Source organism: Oxyura jamaicensis, chromosome 2 (assembly GCF_011077185.1).
Source record: "Oxyura jamaicensis isolate SHBP4307 breed ruddy duck chromosome 2, BPBGC_Ojam_1.0, whole genome shotgun sequence".
In the NCBI taxonomy this organism is placed as follows: domain Eukaryota; kingdom Metazoa; phylum Chordata; class Aves; order Anseriformes; family Anatidae; genus Oxyura; species Oxyura jamaicensis.
The window spans coordinates 96239736-96257797 of NC_048894.1; the positions used below are offsets into that span (position 1 = coordinate 96239736).

General features: G+C 45.6%; 1 long non-coding RNA gene across 1 annotated transcript in view; it reads right to left on the minus strand.

The window, feature by feature from the left end:
- Positions 1–7695, minus strand: part of LOC118162465 — a 27076-nt gene extending 19381 nt beyond the window's left edge. The window contains exon 1 of the long non-coding RNA XR_004748465.1: positions 7632–7695. This is a non-coding gene — a long non-coding RNA (uncharacterized LOC118162465). The remainder of the gene's footprint in view (positions 1–7631) is intronic.
- Positions 7696–18062: the final 10367 nt, after the last annotated feature.

Here is an 18062-nt window from a genome sequence, read left to right on the forward strand (position 1 = left end):
CACACATCCCAAAATGTTCCTATCTAAGGATGTAAGGTAAAAACAGGCAGAACTAGAATTACACCCTTGGATACGTGGCAGCCTTTTTCCAAGCTACTCCTGGATTCAGGCACTTTGCAAAGTGCCCTCAGTCTGGGGATGTTTGCTCTGCCTCCTAGAGATAAAGCTAGTGTGTCATCTTTAATACATTACATAAAAGTGTCCAATTAACATGATATGCAAATAAGGAAATTATCTAATTTTGATATATTGCACTAGCAGAAAATGCAAGACAAAGGCACAAGCAGTGGCAATTTACATTATTAGTTCATTTTTTATTATTATTTTTTTATTTTTCTAATAACAGATGATCCTTTCAAGCTGTTAAGTCATACCAGTACTCAGAAAGGGTTGGTGGAGGGGAAGATTTACAGATTGCTTGGTATCAGCCCACACTCTAAAGCCCGTGAAGCCTTTTACATTATTCCAGTCTGTAGAGCACAGATCTGGCCTTGCAACTAACTAATGGCAGAAGCAGCATTGACTCCAACAGAACTGGCATTTAACCTTTTGGACCATTTGGCTTTATTAGAATAATGTCAAAGGCACAAATTGCTGATGAGGAGATGAGAGGCTTTTCCTTGTGGTTGTGTCTCTAGAAGCATGCTGAAATGTATATATGTGTGTTATAAAGTGCACTTACTGGGCAGTTGAGTGTATGTGCATATACAAATACGCATAAAGATAATATCCTTTGAGAAAGTGTACCATACAATTTGAGAAATGCACTTTGAGGTACATTTTTTCCATCAGTTGGAATATTAATAATTTTTTAAAAGAGGAAAAATGCCCCACTGAATTAGATGAATAGAACAACTCAAATCCCCAAACTCTGCATCAGATCGTTTTTATTTTTTTCAAACAGTAGTGACTTTTTCAGAGAATGAGCTTTGTATCATGCATTATTCCTTTTATAGCACTTATATGGTTGAAAGTTAGTAGTATTCATCATCTTTCCACTGAAAATACTCTTCCCTTACTTTGGTCTGTTCTGTTCAATATGAAGAAATAAAATTACTGAGATTAATGCTGAAGCATGTTACGTTTTTTTATTGTTGTTGTTGTTTCTTTTTTCTCCCTCCATTATTCAATCATTTTATTGAATGTGATAAATAACAGTTAAAATAATCAAAACATAAGAGAATGATAAGAATAAGAACAGCTACCGAAGACACATACAGGCAACCAAAATGCTCGCTAGAGCATTTGGGGCTCCAGCATAATGTGCTGTTGCCTTTCCAGCCCTGGTATTTCAAGGAGTTCCACAGGACCTGAGGTTTTGCAAGCTGGATTTTTTGTCCATTTAAGGCTCACACTAGAGAAAGCCAAAGAATCAAGCAATCAAGGACAGGGAGCCATGTGAGAAGGGCTACAAGAGCACAGTTAAGGTTTAAGCTGAAATAGAGCAAGCAAAGCCCCCTGTTTTATTTCATCTATGCTGGGGTATACACAGCAAGAAGTCCTTCAAAGTCCCCAGTGCCTGAATGGAATTGATTGAAGTGAAAAAAAAAAAAAAAAAGACAGGTATTAAAAGCCCTGAAAGCAAGGTAATTGCTTCCAGATGTTTTAAAATTGCTTTCAGAAATGAATAATCAAATCCTTCATAAGCAAGACACAATAGCAGAGGCACAAACAGTCACGAATATTTATGGAGAACTCTGCGGAGAGCACCTCTTCTTTCAACAGGGGCATAAAAGCCTGAACAGCCAACAGCATCCAAAACCTGTGCTTTGGATGGTGGCTTGCTGTAGGCTTTCAGATTGGCAGCCAGTTAAGTAGAAAGGATTGACATGTTAATTACAAATGAACACAGCCATGACAAGTGTTGTAGGCCACAAGCTTTTCAGACCTTAATTAAACGTGATAAGAGATACAAAGACTTGGTTTACTGAACCAACAGCATGGGGCCACCGCCTGCCACTCATCTTTGTATGTGGTCTTATAATAAACAGAAAGGTGAACTTGGAGCCTTATTTCCTTTTTGACTGATTTAGCACAGGGAATATTTTGTGTCATTTAACTTTATTTCAAAATTTGGAATTTGTTAGTTCAGCCTGATTAAAAAAAAAAAAAAAAAACTGAAAAAGACAACATCTGCCTTGCACTGTATACTGTTAAAGACGGGTCATGGCACAGACCTGGATCTGATGCACCTTGTGCACCTCCCACTCTTTGGGAAGCTGAGCTCGTACCCCAGCCTCAGGTCTACGGAGGTACCAGGGTGCTCCACTATGAGTAAGTGTGTGACCCAAACCAGTACCTTCATCCCTGTCTTATTAGTTGCCAAAAACCTCATGGTGAGGCTGTGGTGATTATAGGCTGCCTGACTCAATAATACTTTTGGTATCCCCATTCATTTTAACTGTTTTTAAATAGCTGGAAGGGGTCATGTTCCAGACCTACTAGCTGTGAGAAAACCTGGATCCTGGCTTACTGCAAATGTTGCCCCTAGTGACAGTCTGTGTAAAGATCTGAATTGGCCAAGAAGGTGTATTAAAAAAAAAAAAAAAAAGGCCCTGGAATGCTTTCACGTTCCTATATATGATTTTGAGGAACTTACTTGAGCCTCAACTGAGTGGAGAGTACTCTTAACATCTACTCTCCAAGCAGCTTAACAGCACTGTTTTTCAAGCAAGAAGCACCAAGCTGAACAAGCAGTTTGAAACATCAGCCATTTCCACAGGAGCAAGTAAGTACTCCACTGATGCATAGGTTTCCACTCAATGTCATGGTGTAGCAGGGGAAAGGAGAGAAAAGATATGACCACAGGAAAAAAATATCTAATACAGATTTTCAGTGACATTAGCATAAATAGTTTTTTTTTGTTGTTGTTGTTTTAAAAAACAAAATCCCAGAATGGTTTGGGTTGGAAGAGACCCTAAAGCCCATCCAGTTCCAACCCCCTGCCATGGGCAGGGACACCTCCCACCAGACCAGGTTGCCCAAAGCCCCATCCAACCTGGCCTTGAGCACCTCCAGGGATGGGGCATCCACAACTTCTCTGGGCAGCCTGTGCCAGTGCCTCACCACCCTCTGAGAGAATAATTTCTTCCTTGTATCCAAGCTCTCTTTTAGTTTAAATCCACTCCCCCTTGTCCTGTCACTCCACTCCCTGACATTGAGTCCCTCCCCAGCTTTCCTGTACCCTTTAGGTACTGGAAGGCTGCTATAGGATCTCCACAGAGCCTTCTCTAGGATGAATTCTCAGCCTTGAAGTGAACATCTGTATCTACGTGTTCTTCAGCATAGAGAGAAAACAGAAGAGAACACATCCAAATTCGGTTCCCATGCTGGAAGCCATGCTGGTGCTTCCCTGCCAAAGTGGGGCTACAAGGTGACCTGATTTCCTCTGGGGTGGATATTTGTAATTAAGACACTCTCAACAGGCAGCTGAGTAGAGAATTAAAGAGATTAAACTAAGCTGAAGTGCAGGTGTAACTATTTCTGAGGACAGGCCCTGCACTCACCTTGGAGCTGGTTGCTCTGCCAGTGCAGCAAAGTCAGCTAGGAGCTCCCCAGGCACACGGTGCCTGTGCACTGCATACCAGCCAGCACTGCTCACCTGGCCCTTGCTGCAGTGCCCTGGGACTTTCCTCCATCCAAGCCCATTTTCCTCATCTCCTCTTCAAAGCTGGCATGAAGTTTGCTGCTTTACCCCATGTAGGAGAACAGCTGCCATAAAACAAGAGCATGGAGTCCCCAAAGATGGACGGCAGCCTCCCTTGAGGAAATAAAGCTGATTCCAGGTTTATCCCCCAGCCTCACCCTCCAGCCGTCTGTTGATACCAAAGCCAAGTCAAGTCTTTCATAATCTTGTATTAATACAGCCTGTCACCATCTCATGGGTTCTCCAGCTCAGTTTGTTATATCAAACAAACCATGCCAGAAAAAACATTTTGGTGGTCTCTGCTTCCTTGTTCCGCTGCAGGCAGCAAGCCTGGAAACCTCCAAGCCGCAGCCAAGGGCTCTGACCTGCTCCCACCAGCAGCTGGGAGTAAAGCTTCTGCCTGCCCCCACACTGCTGCAGGCTCCAAAGGCAAAGCCCTCAGAAGCACAGAGCTTGCACCAGGAGGAAGAGACGGATGAAAGAACCCCGTAACTGAGCTTGCTGCTGCCTCTGCTGAGTTACTCCATCTTTCTGACCCCAAACCTCCCTCTCACAAAGAAAACTTTTATTTATTTTTTTTTAACAGCTCTAGCTACGCTACTAAAAGAAACTTTTTAAAGCAGAGGCCAAGGATGCACACTTGAACTTTCCCTGATTCGTTCAGAGTTTATTTCATGGATCTTCTGTGCTTGCACAATCTTCTGCCTTCACAGGCACTCTGGAGAGCCAGGAACGACAGCAAAAGCAAGGGCAGAACTTGGTATTGCGGCTGTACACAATAAATACTTCGTTTTCCCTGTCTAAACAGCTCTCCTGGTGTCAACAGGACAGGGAACAGGAGCATGGTTAAATACCAGCTGGAACATGTGCCAGACTTGCACCTTAAGCAATAAATGTCTTGTTTCACACAGAAGGCATTATTTGTGTTAGTCTTTCCGGGGAGGCAGGCAGAATTGAGCAATCGTTCAATGCAAGATGAAGTTTTTGTGCAGTGAGACACAAGCCATTATCAGCACTGAATTAGCTGAAAAAGTGATAAAGATCAGTGATTTTCTAAGCTTGGGATTGAGATCGACTGCATTTCTACTCATCTTGTACAGCAAGCCCGTTGACAGGTTAGTTAGAGTACAGATGTATGTGCAGACAAGAGAATATTGATGAAATGAAGACATTTTCCTTCCAAGAAGTGGAATTTATTCTTTCCCTCTTGGATCATTTTCCTGTGTGTCAGGTGCAAAGTCCAGATGCATGGGTCCTGTTAGCTATTTTGATGTAATTTGTGTTTCCATCTCCCCTGCTCCACTGCCTACTTCTTCCCCAGTCTCTGCAGAGGGTATTGCATATGAGGGCAGAAAGAATCACCACCAGCAGTGTTTAATCAAAATGCTTTCCCAATATAAACAACCTAAAAGACAGGACAGAAGGACAATGGGAAGAAGTTATACATCCAAGGAAAGGGAAACAGTCTGCAACAGAATTCCTTTTGTCAGCCCTGCAGTGAACACATGTAATGCTAAGGAGATAACATCAGAAAGTAAGGAGTAACTCTTCAGTGACAAATGAATTCAAGGACAGAGATGGAGACACAACTTCCAGCTGTGTTCTTCAGTGCGTTCACCAAGCCTTGAGAGAATTCTGCTAAAGATGAAAAAGTACGCTCACAAGTCAGCTGAGCGCGGTCACTTTCGCTATAATCTAGTAAATTTGTTGCTCTCCGGGTGACAGCAAGTCAAGAACAGAAAAGAATAATCACAGAGGGCATTCACCCAAGCCATCTAATCAACACCTCAAGTAAAGACGGCCACTAACACTAAGCTTTGCACATGATATAGCTCAGAGCACTGGGTAGCCTCCTGCTACTTTGAAGTCATCAGCCTTTAATCATCAGCAGCTGCATCTAGACCTATTCTGGCAGCAGATCTCCTACCTCCTTAAGAGGTCTGTGTTGTCTACTGGACCCATTTTGAACTTCACCACCTCTTGGAGTGTAGAAGCCCTGCTTTTGTAGAATAAGCTCTCACCTGTAGCCATTCTTTCATTTATGGGTAATTTTCCTTTCCCTCAAGTCCCATATCCCCGTGAATGGCTCCTGTTATCCCTTTACGATAGTTTGGGTTTACTCTCTTCTCCAGGTGCCCCTGTGGCACTGTGCATTGTTCTGCTGTTTCCTGAGAGCAACTAGATTTTATTATTTAGATCAGGTGTTCTTTGTGGCACGAAATGCCTTGTTTTACTGTACACAACATAAGAACATGAGAATCAAATGGCACTAATACGACACTGTCAGCAGTTAGACTACAGCATCCCAGGCATGATTAAGGGATACCCCTAGGCTAAGATACTAGCTGGCAAAGACTGAGTTCAGCCAACCTCAATCTTATGTGCTATGCAAAACTGCAGTGTCTGCGTGTTACTGAAAGCCTAATTATATGTCTCCTATGCATCTGTCACAGCAGGAACCTTCTCTCTTACCTCTCCAGCACATGTAAGGTGTAGTCAAGACCAGCCCAGACAAAACACAGTGGCAGAGGCAGCTTAATCCGGACTGCTGCTTTTCCTGACTGTCCTTAAGCATGGAAGGGAAAAGCGACCTAGCTGCGTGTGGGCAACCAGTCGATTATTGCTACCTTTAGTGCCCGTACCTGGTTTAAAACCTGGGTTTCTGAAAGGGGTACTGGAAGCTCTTTCAGCCAGCTGTCACCAGGTAGTTACACTTAAGGGTGTTAGTTAAACATTCACATCAGCATCATGTTAACAGCAACATTAGCATCTGCTTATTTATCGGTATGCCTCATTAAAAGCGAGCAAGTAATTATTTCCAAGAGTGTGTTGTAGTCATTTGCATGGGAGGTGTGCTAATGCTACCGGTGAGCACTCACAGGGACCAGGGAGAGGAGTTGTCTGGAAACCACAGAATCTGGGCCGAGTAACTAGGTTACACAGCGAGCCTACTCTTACCAGCAAGGATGCATTTGCTTCTGTTTTGGTGCCAGGGCAAACAGCCCAGGGAAAACAAAGGTCTCGCATGCACCTGCCTCGTTTGTTGCAATAAGCTTTCCCTTGCTAAGTGAGTTTCACTGTGTGAATGCTCTTCTAGATGGCTGTCCAGCCAGAGAAGCATCTAAATAGCTCTGAAGGCAAGTTGTGGCATTTAAAGGTCATTCTCATTGCTCTGCCTTGAGAGCGCTCAGCTAACTGAACCAGCATATTAAGTCAGTGGCACCGCAGCTAAGTGATGTTTGCCCTGAACAGCTGGTTGCTGAGGTGGAGAGAGCAGTTAGGAAAACAGCGCTTGGCTCGGTGAGTTCATGGCTAAATAAATACATAATGAAGCAGTGAATTCATAGCTAAATAAACATACAGCGAATCAGTGGTCTCTGGTGCTGAGACCCTCTACTACAGGTTTTCATCTCATCAGCGTGACAACTCCTTGCTGTCCACCCTGCTTTGGTGTAGCAGCGTGCTTGCAGGAGGCTGGCTGGGAAAGGCAACAGCCAAGGAATGTGAGAGCACCCAGATTTCCCCATGCACCTCCATCCCTACTCTTGTGCACCTGAAGTTACTGATGGTGGAGCGTTTTTACAGCACAGGTTGGCTCAGAGATACGATGCTGGCTTCTCAGTTAACACCGCACAGTAGCAAGAGCACCCCAGCTTCTCTAAGAACGTGGAAATGATACATCCATGAATCCCCAAATTAATTAAAAGTAACAGAATGGAAACAAGCAGTAAGTTATCTTGCAGCACTGCCACAAGCTGGGATTTAAGATAGGGTACCACTGCTATCAAACGTTACACGAGACTAGCTCACATCACCTAAATGTCTGGCTTAGGACCAGGACAAAAGTGAAAACTATAAACTGGAAAAAATGTAATTGCTCTTAATATCTGATGCACATTCCTCATCCAAGCTTTTTTCTTTTATTATTTAAGGGATGGAACATATTTTGTCAATTCAACTTTGGCCCTCAGGGCCACTTACTCACCTGCCACGGAGCATCTCAACCCAGGGCACCCTTTGGGGCCATGCTGAGGTAGATCAGCTTTGCTTGCCCAGCTCTCTCCTTCCCCTCTATGGTCCCTGCAGGAGGTGGAGCGTCGTGGCCGCTCCTCCAGGCATCCCTCCTGCAGGGGTTTAACCTCACAGCTGTGTGCCGTCAGTGAGGAATGCCCCCTGCCATTGCCCTAGAAGGATTAATAGCAGCTAAGGGATATTCAAAGCCAGTGGTCAGTCTGCGGCCTTTGGAAACCTCGTAGCACAGGGAGGGCTCTGATAAAGTGGCAGAGGTTTTATATACTGGCTTTTGTGGGTATGCCTTTATATCCCGTAAAGATCATCACGGTACAAGGTACAGAAGCAGCCCAGCGTGTTTCCATCAGCCCCATCACCAGTGACAGATAGCAGATCCACCTGCAGGTGCCACAGTGCCTGTGTCCTCAGTGCCCAGTCAGGAATGACAAACTTTCATAATATTGTGACAAGGGACCTTGGTGCCTTAACAGGTTTGCTAATGTGAGGGAGAACAGCATAAAAAAATGTTTAAAAAGGTGTCTGCTCTCAGGAAAGCTCTCTGTGGTTAGCAACCAGTGGAGACCTCCACTGGGTAGTGGAAGGTCCCCTTGATATTGCACGCAGCACAGGTGTATCTGAATGAGGCTGAGGGTGGAGGATGAAGGCAGTGTACAATGAGCCACACGCGGCTGCGAGGGAGTTTCTACCTCCTCTCAATTGCAAGTGACTTTTTCCCCCTGTGGTCGGCCATCTGCTGACTGTAACCACCACAGTCACCATCAGTCTTCAGCAAGCGTCTGAAGGTCTGGTAGAAAGAGGTTAAGAGGAAAAGAGTCTGAAATCCTCCCTGACAAGCAGGATTTCACTGCACGTATAGTGCCTGGCACTGCAGTGACCCCGATCCAATTTGGCATCCCCACAGCAATGCATTTTAAATACCATTACTTTAAGAATAACGAGGCTGATGTTTAATGGACAAACAATCCCAGGTGAAATAACACAGTAGATTTCATAAATTAAAGCCAAAGATTTAAGAGAACGATCCAAACATAACTCTTTCATCAGTGCATGGGGTAAAAGGATTTTCTGACCAGGCAGCCCTGCAAAATGACCTCACAGCAATGTATTTCCAGGATTCGTGCTGGGATGCCACCCATCTGGCTGGCTTCTGTTCAGGAGGGCTTTCACAACCGGCCAGCAAGCACACACCTGAAGAGGCTTCTTTTCATGATCTACATTTGAGATTCAGGATTCAGAGCAGAAGGAGATGCTGATCCCCAAGGGAATGGGCATCACATGTCATATTTTGCAGTTTTTTACTGCTTTACATGCTTTGTTACAAAACACTGGCTGTGCCCATCCCTCCCCAGGGACAACAGTGCAATCAGCCGGCTGCGCGGAGCAAGCAGCAGCTCAGAGCTGAGATGAAATTGCTCCTGAGAGGTAGTTAGGGGAAGCCTCAACACACATTGTTTGGAGTCCCTGGGTTTGTTGGTGAGGCTTTTTGCCAGCTTGCCCTCCACCAACTCACCTGTGTGAGTCAGAGCAGCCGCTGGCTGCAGGGCAGGTGGGGTTCGCGAGCGCTGCTGGCAGCACTCAAATTGCTCCCCACCCCGGGAGCAGCCACCCAGCTCGGGGCTGGGACATCTTTCCTCATCTGTATTTGCTCAAGAGCAAGCACAACGAGGTCTGCAAGCCTAATTTAATAGTGACTTGTTACTAATAATTATCATCCACGCACTAGTAATTACATATCATAGCTTCGGCAGCCATCCAGCCCAAGAGGCACTGCGAATGCCAGGCCCTGTTTGCTCGGGGACTCTTCCCCTCTTCCGAAAGCCATCCGAAATCTCCTCGTCCACGTGGCTGGTGGCCGTGTGCTGCCACTCGTGCAGCTGCAGAGGAGGGATGTTGGGGTCAGACTTGGTGGCAGCCAGCTTTTCCCAGCCCCGTGGTGGCTCCCCGGTTCCAAACCATCAGTGCTAGATGTCGGTCTGGCTGAGTTGTTACACCAGGAATGCTAAATTACAGCGTACAGCAAACCTCCAGGAGGCTTGAATTGCTTAGAGAGTAATTTCACTGTGTCTCTGGCATCCTGTGCATGCATCTGTAATGGTTGTCCCCATCCCTCTTGTTTTCACTTTAATTGAAGGGTACACGCAACCTCAACATTTAAAAAAATATATATGCATATGCTTAAATACTATGCACACAGAGAAATGTTGGCATTTAATCCGTGCACATGTGTTAATATCCTCATATTGTGGATATATAGTGGCACATCACAACCACTATAAGTAAATCTGTGCAACAACCTGCAAGTAATGTAAAGTTGCACCTTGAAACCTAGGGTTGTCTTGTTCATGTTACATCTGGACTTTTTATTCCTGCCCATGAAGACCTCTTGCACACCCACAGAGCCACCAGCACTCACACCTTTTTGGTACACGGGGCTTCAAAAGCCAGAGGCAGGCTCAATCAGCCCAGACTGCACCCACTGGAGAGTGGTACTGAGCCAAGAAAATCTGGCAAGCCTGCAGAGTGTGGCTCCCTCCTCGTACAGACATAAACAGAAGGACGAATCTGTGTTAGCAAGGCAGGGTAAATAAGATAGATGAGAAAACAGGAAAAAAAAATCAGGAACACATGATTTATTTTGAGGGCAGGGTGGAAGTAAAGTGTATTTTTCGTTCCTCCTAACCATCAGCCTTTAAAGATCTCTGTCCTGACTTTTCCGTGCACCCTTCTAGACCAGGAGCTCACTTGCAGTCATCCTCAAATGCCTTCTGCAAAATATTTGCTCCAAGTTTGATCAGTTCTGCATAACTGGAAGTTTTTAACATGGTATTTGTAGCCCCAGCTGAAAGAACAGCTTAAAGCCAGCGCCACTGAGCTGTGCTCTCTGACAAAAGAGATAAGTTTTTTTCCTGTTCTGCCAAACGGTGACCAAGCAGCACAAATGCTGCCACAGTGCCTGGCTGCATCCCCATCACCTGCACCACCCCAAGCCCCCTGTGTTTCCCTTCCCTGCCCTGCCAGAGCAACTTGGGAGCACCCTGAGGAAGGGCTGGATGTCCAGAGTGCCTGGAGAAGCCTTGCTAGTTCTGCATGAGCTCTCCTGACAGCATTCCTGCAAGGTGAGAGCTGAGCAATGAAAGCCTTGTTGACTGAGAACCGCGTGGTGAAGTCTTCTTCACCCCTTGTAATTACCCAAACTGGTCTGCTGGCTTTCACTGCTCCTTCGTCTCTGGTTAAGCTGTGCCAGAGCATACAGCTCATTACAGCTGTGCAGCATAGCTGCCATAAACTCAAGCCATTATCCCTCAGCATTATTTACAAATAGGAAATAAAGGGAACTGATTTCTTGTTCCAAAGGGAGAGAAGCACAGAACAAAAAGGAGAGGGACGGAAAGGGACTGACCAGCTCCTGGCAAATGAGGCAAAGGACAGGGTGGGCAAATTCCCCCTGGTGGGGCAGGCACGTTGGGCTGACCTTTGTGAGATGCCATCCTTCTGCAACGTGCTGTGGGGTGAAGGCACGAGTGGCAGCTGGTACTGTAGTCAAAATCATGAAGATGTCAATTCGGGCTCTGCTGCATTCAGATTTCCTAGTCTGCTCTTAGCAAGCAAGTGCATCACTGGTGAAACAAGGGGTAGCACAAGCTTAAGCTGACACTTTAAAAACTGCTATTGGCCATGTCCTGCTTGGAAAAAGTGGGCACATGGAGCAAACGCTACAGGTGGCATTTTCCCAGTTACTCGGTATGCTTACCGGTGGAAAACCTCCCATTTGTACAAGAAATGGACATCTCCTTGAGTGCCACGAGACAATCACATCTGATTTTCTGATTTGTGGTTTCAAATTCTTGTTTACACGAGGAATCGTGTCTGCAGGCAAGGCAGCCTGAACATGCAAGCAGAGGCTGCTGTGTATCTGGAACCTGGGACTGAGAGTATTGGCAAAGCAGAAACCTTGCCAGAGCACTCTGAAAAAGCATGGAGCTCGAGAGAGATAGCATGACCTTTAAGCGACAGCATTACTGACAGAAAACATAAAGGGAAGGAAACGGGGAGTCGTTTAACTTGGGTTGATTCTCAGATACAATGTTGTCCATTTAAAGTTAATTTCATTTAACGTTAATTTTCATTAGCCCACATCTGTTGCCGAGATTTAACCTGTGAACTCTAGCTGCTTTTCCTGGCAGTCCTTTATATCAATTACAAAATCCCACCACACCAAACCGCGGCAAATCCAACTGCTCCCATGGGAAGGGCTCGGTGAGAGGATGAGCTATGCGTGACAGGCATCAGCTGCATCGGTGCTCAACGTAGAGCTGCAGGTAGGTTCTCAGCTGACAAGAAGTAGACAGTTCCTACATATAGAAGAGCCTACTACAGCCCAGAGCTGCAATTTGTCTTAATATTGGCCCATGCGCAACTTTATGTAAAAGTGAAGATGTGAAAACGTTTCCATGGGCCCTGGCTGAAATTAAAAAGGGCTCCAGCCACTAGTCTCAGCTGCTTCTCTTTGTGTACGATTACAGCTGGCTGAAGTCTGCCTGTGACACTTGCTTGAGGTAAGTGGGCTTCAAGACTGTGAAATAGTCTGCGCTGGAAAATTGCCCGAGGGAGTCAAATAAGCCAGATGAAGATGCAGTCAGGTTTTTCAAAACTGGAGTTATGAATTGATGAGACTTCATATGCATGTAATATTGTAATTTACAGTAGTGTCAGCAGAACTGAGATCTGGATGCTCTAAGTACCCTTAACACCACTCTGAAATGAAATGTAGGATAAGCAGTCACTAATTTCCCTCTCTTTCAAAGAACTCCCTTTACTGTAATACTACTTCCTAAAAAATGCATGCACGTGAAGCTATTTATTTAGTAGCTGGGCTTAAAAGTCTCAAACAGGACCATTACACCAGACAGGGACAAATGAATGGTGCAGCTATGCCCAAAAAGGGCTCTGGTAGCTGTGTGAATTTGGCAGAAGAGAATTAAACGTTAGCTCCGCACCCAAGCACCACATTTTATAGCGCACTCATTTTTCCAAGAGGGTTGCCCAAGGCAGGCTGACACGGCCCTTAATGAAAGGCTTTGACATTTTAAAAATTTCCATTTCTTCCTAGATTGAAACCTAAGCCTGGCAGACTCATGGGCTAAATTAATTCCTTAAGCCCTCTGCCCAATGATAAAACTTATCTGAAGCAGAAAATGGAACTGTACAGCAGCGTGCTGCACAAAGCTGATCAAAGATCCCCAGGAAAGTGCTGGAACAATCAGAATGAATGATCTGCTCCCGTGGATGGAAAAAAAAAATGGATATTTAATTGCATAAATTATTCACCACCAATTATTCGTGAGAAGCCTTTTATGTCCTGGAGATTGAGAGGCCTATCTCTGCCTGATAAATTAAGCATAGATTCCTATTATTTTCCCGTGGATGCTGAGTTCGCGATGATGGTGAGTCAAACGGAGAGGTGGAGGAGCCTCCCCAGCTCCTGAGCTGGTGGCTGCTGTGTGGGTCCTCCCCTACCAGAACCGAAGGAATAAACTGTGTGGTAGGAAGCTGCTCCTTACTGAGACGGCCTTCAATTTAAAAGAAGAAAAAAAAAAAAAAAAAAAAAAAACAACCAAGCAATATCCTGAAGAAGATGAGCACATGCTGTACTTTATCATACTAACGTGCCATTATCCAGCGGAAGATCTCACACGCACACACACAGAGAGGATGCTAACACAAGACATTTATTTTTGCTATTCTTCCAGCAGGGCACGGAACATCTTTGTCACCGACCATCACCCATTCCAATCCATCACTCGTCTCACACCCAATCTTACCCACATACAGCAGGGTTTTGTAGACTCACTTCCCAGTGGTTTTGCCAAACCATTAGCTGCTGCACAGGAAGGACAGTGCCCACCTAGCTATGGGAAGGGAGAGCTTTATTTCATTTGGGTTCCTCAAAGCCAGGAGTTGCACCTATGGTGCCTTAAAAAGGCATCAGGCAGCTGGGGCAGGAGGGGCTGCCTCTGTCCGAGGCAGCTGGAGGCATTGCAGAGACAGGCACGGAACGAGTGAAATGACAAAAAGTCCCAAGACTTCATTGAAAATGAGGAGCATGGCCGACAAAAGCTAGATTTAAGGCTGCAACAGAGGACACCCAGAGCACCAGAAACCTTGGAGGCAGTGGAAAGCAATAACTGAGGGAAAGCCTCAGACATCCCTCTCAGCCCATCTCCATGGGGTCCAACGAGTGGTACAAACCCCGCTTCCTTGAGCTCTGGTGTGGGACTGGCAAGATTTTAACCATCAGCCCAGCAGCTCTAACGAGAGGCCACTCCAAGTGCAGGAGTGCAGGAGGTGTGTGAGTTTGGGCATGTTCGGTGATGGCATGGCATCTATTGACATGGTGGGTTGGCATACTGCTGCCTTGCCTTTCCTATTCCCACCCAGCTCCCAAGAAGTAGCAGAAGGAACAAGCTGCTGATGTTGGGAATCGCCCCTGAGCCTCGCTGACTGAAACGGGGAGACTGGAGGAGAGTCGCAGCTTCCTGGGAAATAATGAAACCAGCAATAAGCAGATCTAGTGCTGCACACTGCGGAGCACAGCGGGCAGGTGTGGCAGCCGGGGGGCTGCAGACCCAGAAGGCACGGAAGAAACCATCCCACGGTTTCCCATAAAAAGGAAAAGCAAGGCAATGATGAGGGAAGGCAAAGAAAGGAGGGGAAAAATAAAAGAGATTTCATGAGTTGTAAGGACAGCTGTTTGATCTTGTGTGGCCTGATTTGTAGCTGTCGTGTGCAAGGTGTGGGCTGTAGCACTCCTGGATCCCACCAGCAGGAGAGTGGAAACGGAAAAAAAATCTCAAGCTAAATTTCATAGGCAGCAAGCAGAAAATGTGCTATAATTTATTAGAACCTAAAAGGTGTTCACCTACAAGGAACTTATAAAAGTAAGCAATTTCTAGCTCTTACAAATCAAAACATGGCCATCCAAATGTCATTAAGTGTAGGCCAATTGCATCTTTTTATTTTTTTAGGTATAAAAAGGAATTCTCACTAAAAAAATACCATTGTATTATAGAGAGATGGTAAAAGAAATCCTAGAACAAGTCTTTCAACACCATCCTGACATTGTGTCAGTCACCTAAGGTCCTTGTAACATGCCATGACTATTAGCTTTTTATGCCTTATGACAAAAATGCAAGGATCTATTGATTTTTAGGTAATCGTCTTCCACGTGGCCCAAACCCAAGCAGATCACTCTCAGCCTAATGACCAGGAAATGTCCTGGACTCATACCCACCACGCACCCATGCTCATTTACACGCATCAGGAAGGAGGAAACAGTTGCCTTTGACCACCTCATTAATTAGCTCTTAGGCAAACAATCAGGTTATTGTGGAGCACTTGGCAAGCACCGCACGCCATCCGAGCCCTCGCGTGCACGCTCTCTGCTTGCAGGAAGACGTACAACAACGGGTCAGCCCGGGCTTCGTGTGTGCTCGTAGGTTTGCGAATGGCCCCGATAGTGTGTCTGGAGTCCCCACTCTTCCCAGTGCCACAGCCGTGCTCTGCGGGGCTGCCGGCTGACGCAGGGCTCACCTGAAGCTCTCCTGGGGCAGCAGGGACCTTGGCTCCTCCAGGCTCCATCACCCAGCTCCCCCTTGGATATCTGACTAAAACCAAGAGATATTCTCCAGATACATCCTCGTCCCTGCTGGCAAAGGAAGCCCTGGCAACTTGCTAGCTCCTACTTTTTATCTTCCGGAGAAATGAACCTGTTTGCTAAGGTTTAACAGTGATAAATAAAAACCGTGATTGGCCACACCATCAAAGTCAGACACACGCTAGCCAAACTAACAGATGACAACAATCTGCTCAACCAGCAACCTGAATGGGATTTTTGAGCTTATTTCTCCTTCTCCATCTTCCTCTTTATGAGGCGTGGGGAATAATGCCTTACACAAGACTTTGCAGGGAAGCTAAGAGCGAGAAAATCCTATCCTTAGCTTTAACAACTGCAGGAAACCCTTGCACAATTTGGTTGCATGAAGCTCATGGCCATATCTGATGTCCTACACTGGCCCAGCTGCACTGGGACCTGCTTGTCCCAGTTGATGGCAGAGACCCAAGTGTTTTGGCAGCCTCGTGCAATTTCTGCTTCCACAGCCACATTAAAACCATGCTTTCTCCTGACTCCAACTGTGACCCATTTCTCTCTCTTTAGGCTCTGGTGTTGATTATTTTACCAGGCAGCACCATGAAGATTTGGCACAAATACTGACACAGACCTCATCTGGATTCAGAATTAATTCAGGCCTCGAGTTTCACACATTCCCCTCCTATAACATCATTTTTTTTATTGCTGACCACCCATAGCTGCCTTGAGCTCCTTCCCTGGGCTTGGTGACCATAGTCTGCTGCAGAGAGATCTCTAAAAGGGACTGGGGTATGCCCTGCAGCAAGTGGCTCTCACACTGGATGTGGGAGCCAGCCCTGGAGAAAGTATCTTCAGTGTTCCTGAAGTTGGAAACTCGATGCCCATTACTTTAAATATACCCACTGCAAGTACACTTCCAAACCAAGACAGCTAATTTTTAATCTGTGGCTATGTGCTGTCATCATCCACAGCAGAAATCTTCTCCTGGTAAGGCTGAGCTGCTCAAAGGCACTTGAGCTTTACAACCATCGTGCTGAGCAGAGCAGTGACCCCACACCAGGTCTATCGAGACCTGGGGCAGATGCCCGTTCTCCAGGCTATGTTGCCTAATAATATATAAATAAATAGTAGTGCTAGTGGGCCAAAATGAGGTCTGTGGTGATTCTGCCAAATCCAAATGAATTCTTTTTTTTTTTTTTTCCTGAAACTTTGTATGAAGAGATGACAGATGAAGAAAAAAGAAAAAAGAAAAAAAGAAAAAAGAAAAAAGAGAAAAAGAAAAAAGAAAAAAAAAGGAACAAATCCCACTTCTGTCTTGTTTTTCTTTCCTCTGGCTGCCAGAGGCAGCCAGATTACTCATGGGTTACGTCCTCTGGGGAGCATGCCCCTGCCAAAGGATTGCAGATTTGCAGCTGGCACCAAAAATTGCCGTACCCCAGAGCAATTAGTACGGAAACCTCCTTGTCGACAGGCTGGGGATTTGAGATGTAGCCCAAGAATTTGCCAGTATGTTGTGTGCCGTGGTGCCAAACATTCTCCCTGGGCAGAGACATCTCCATTTCTCCCATCACCCAAGCAAAGTTGGGAATGGTTTTAACGCCTGGGACCCAATGGGAGCTCCCTGCAGGTGTCTCTTGGCATTAGGCGAATGGTTCCCTTGTCTTCTCTTGTAATTGGTGTAACTAACACTCTTTTTTTCCCTCCTTTTCCCAAGTGCAAATGTTCCTTAAAATTAGATGTAATCCTCTGTGGGTTTACTGAAAATACAGGTGCAACAAAGAGCCAGAAAATGGGAGCTTTTCACTGTCAGTCAGGGTAGCCCTCATGCAAAAATGTCATTCATAGTTACTTTAGCCCGTGTAATTACGCAGCAAAGCCCCATTTAACATTTCACTACATAACGGCAACATGCTCTTTCAAATCAGATTAATGCAAGAGTTACCCGGCCCTTTTAAGAGATAATAGCTGTAATTAAGGTGCTTCTCCTGACGGGTTAATATTATAACGTGGCAGATGATCCCATGATAGTCTTGTTGGTTGCATTAGTCACAATTGTTTTCATTACTATTGACACTATTCTCTTGCCACACAAACAGAAAAGCAGATTGATCAAAATATTGTGCTGGTTCCCTGTGCTCTGAGCCCTTTGTTGGGGCTTATGCTCAATTCTTAGCTCTGAGTAGGACTAAAATGCAGTTTTCATAAGAGATGCAGGCTGCTTCACCTACGTTGTTTAAAGCCTTGTGGTGAGAACAAAGGAAAAGAATTCTTTCACCGAAAACTGGAAAATAAAGCAGTGATGAAACTTAAATGTTATGCTTTGTACACATCTCATCTGGTTCCAGCTCCAGCGCCAATGACGTGAGACTGCTGCAGCGTGTTCAGATTGGGGAATGAAGCAAGCATGTATATTGGGGCTCATTATTCTGGGGAAAAATTGCACAGACCATGGGATGAGATGGAACATGAGCAATCTGTGACTGCAAGGCTGGTCCAGGAAATTCCGTGTCTCCAAGGGCAGATCTCCATGGGGATGGCTTGGGAGGCGGCTCGTTGAGGTCCAAAGTGACAGGAGAAAAGATTGTGTCTCCATAACACCATTTCCAGGGAAACCAATGGAGTTGAGCGAGGATGGATTTGAATTAAAAGCCCTATAAATGTTCATTTTCCCCCGGTATGAGTTCAGCACATTCAGCTGAAGCTGTCAGAGGCAGCGTCTCCTGACAGAGTTGCCAT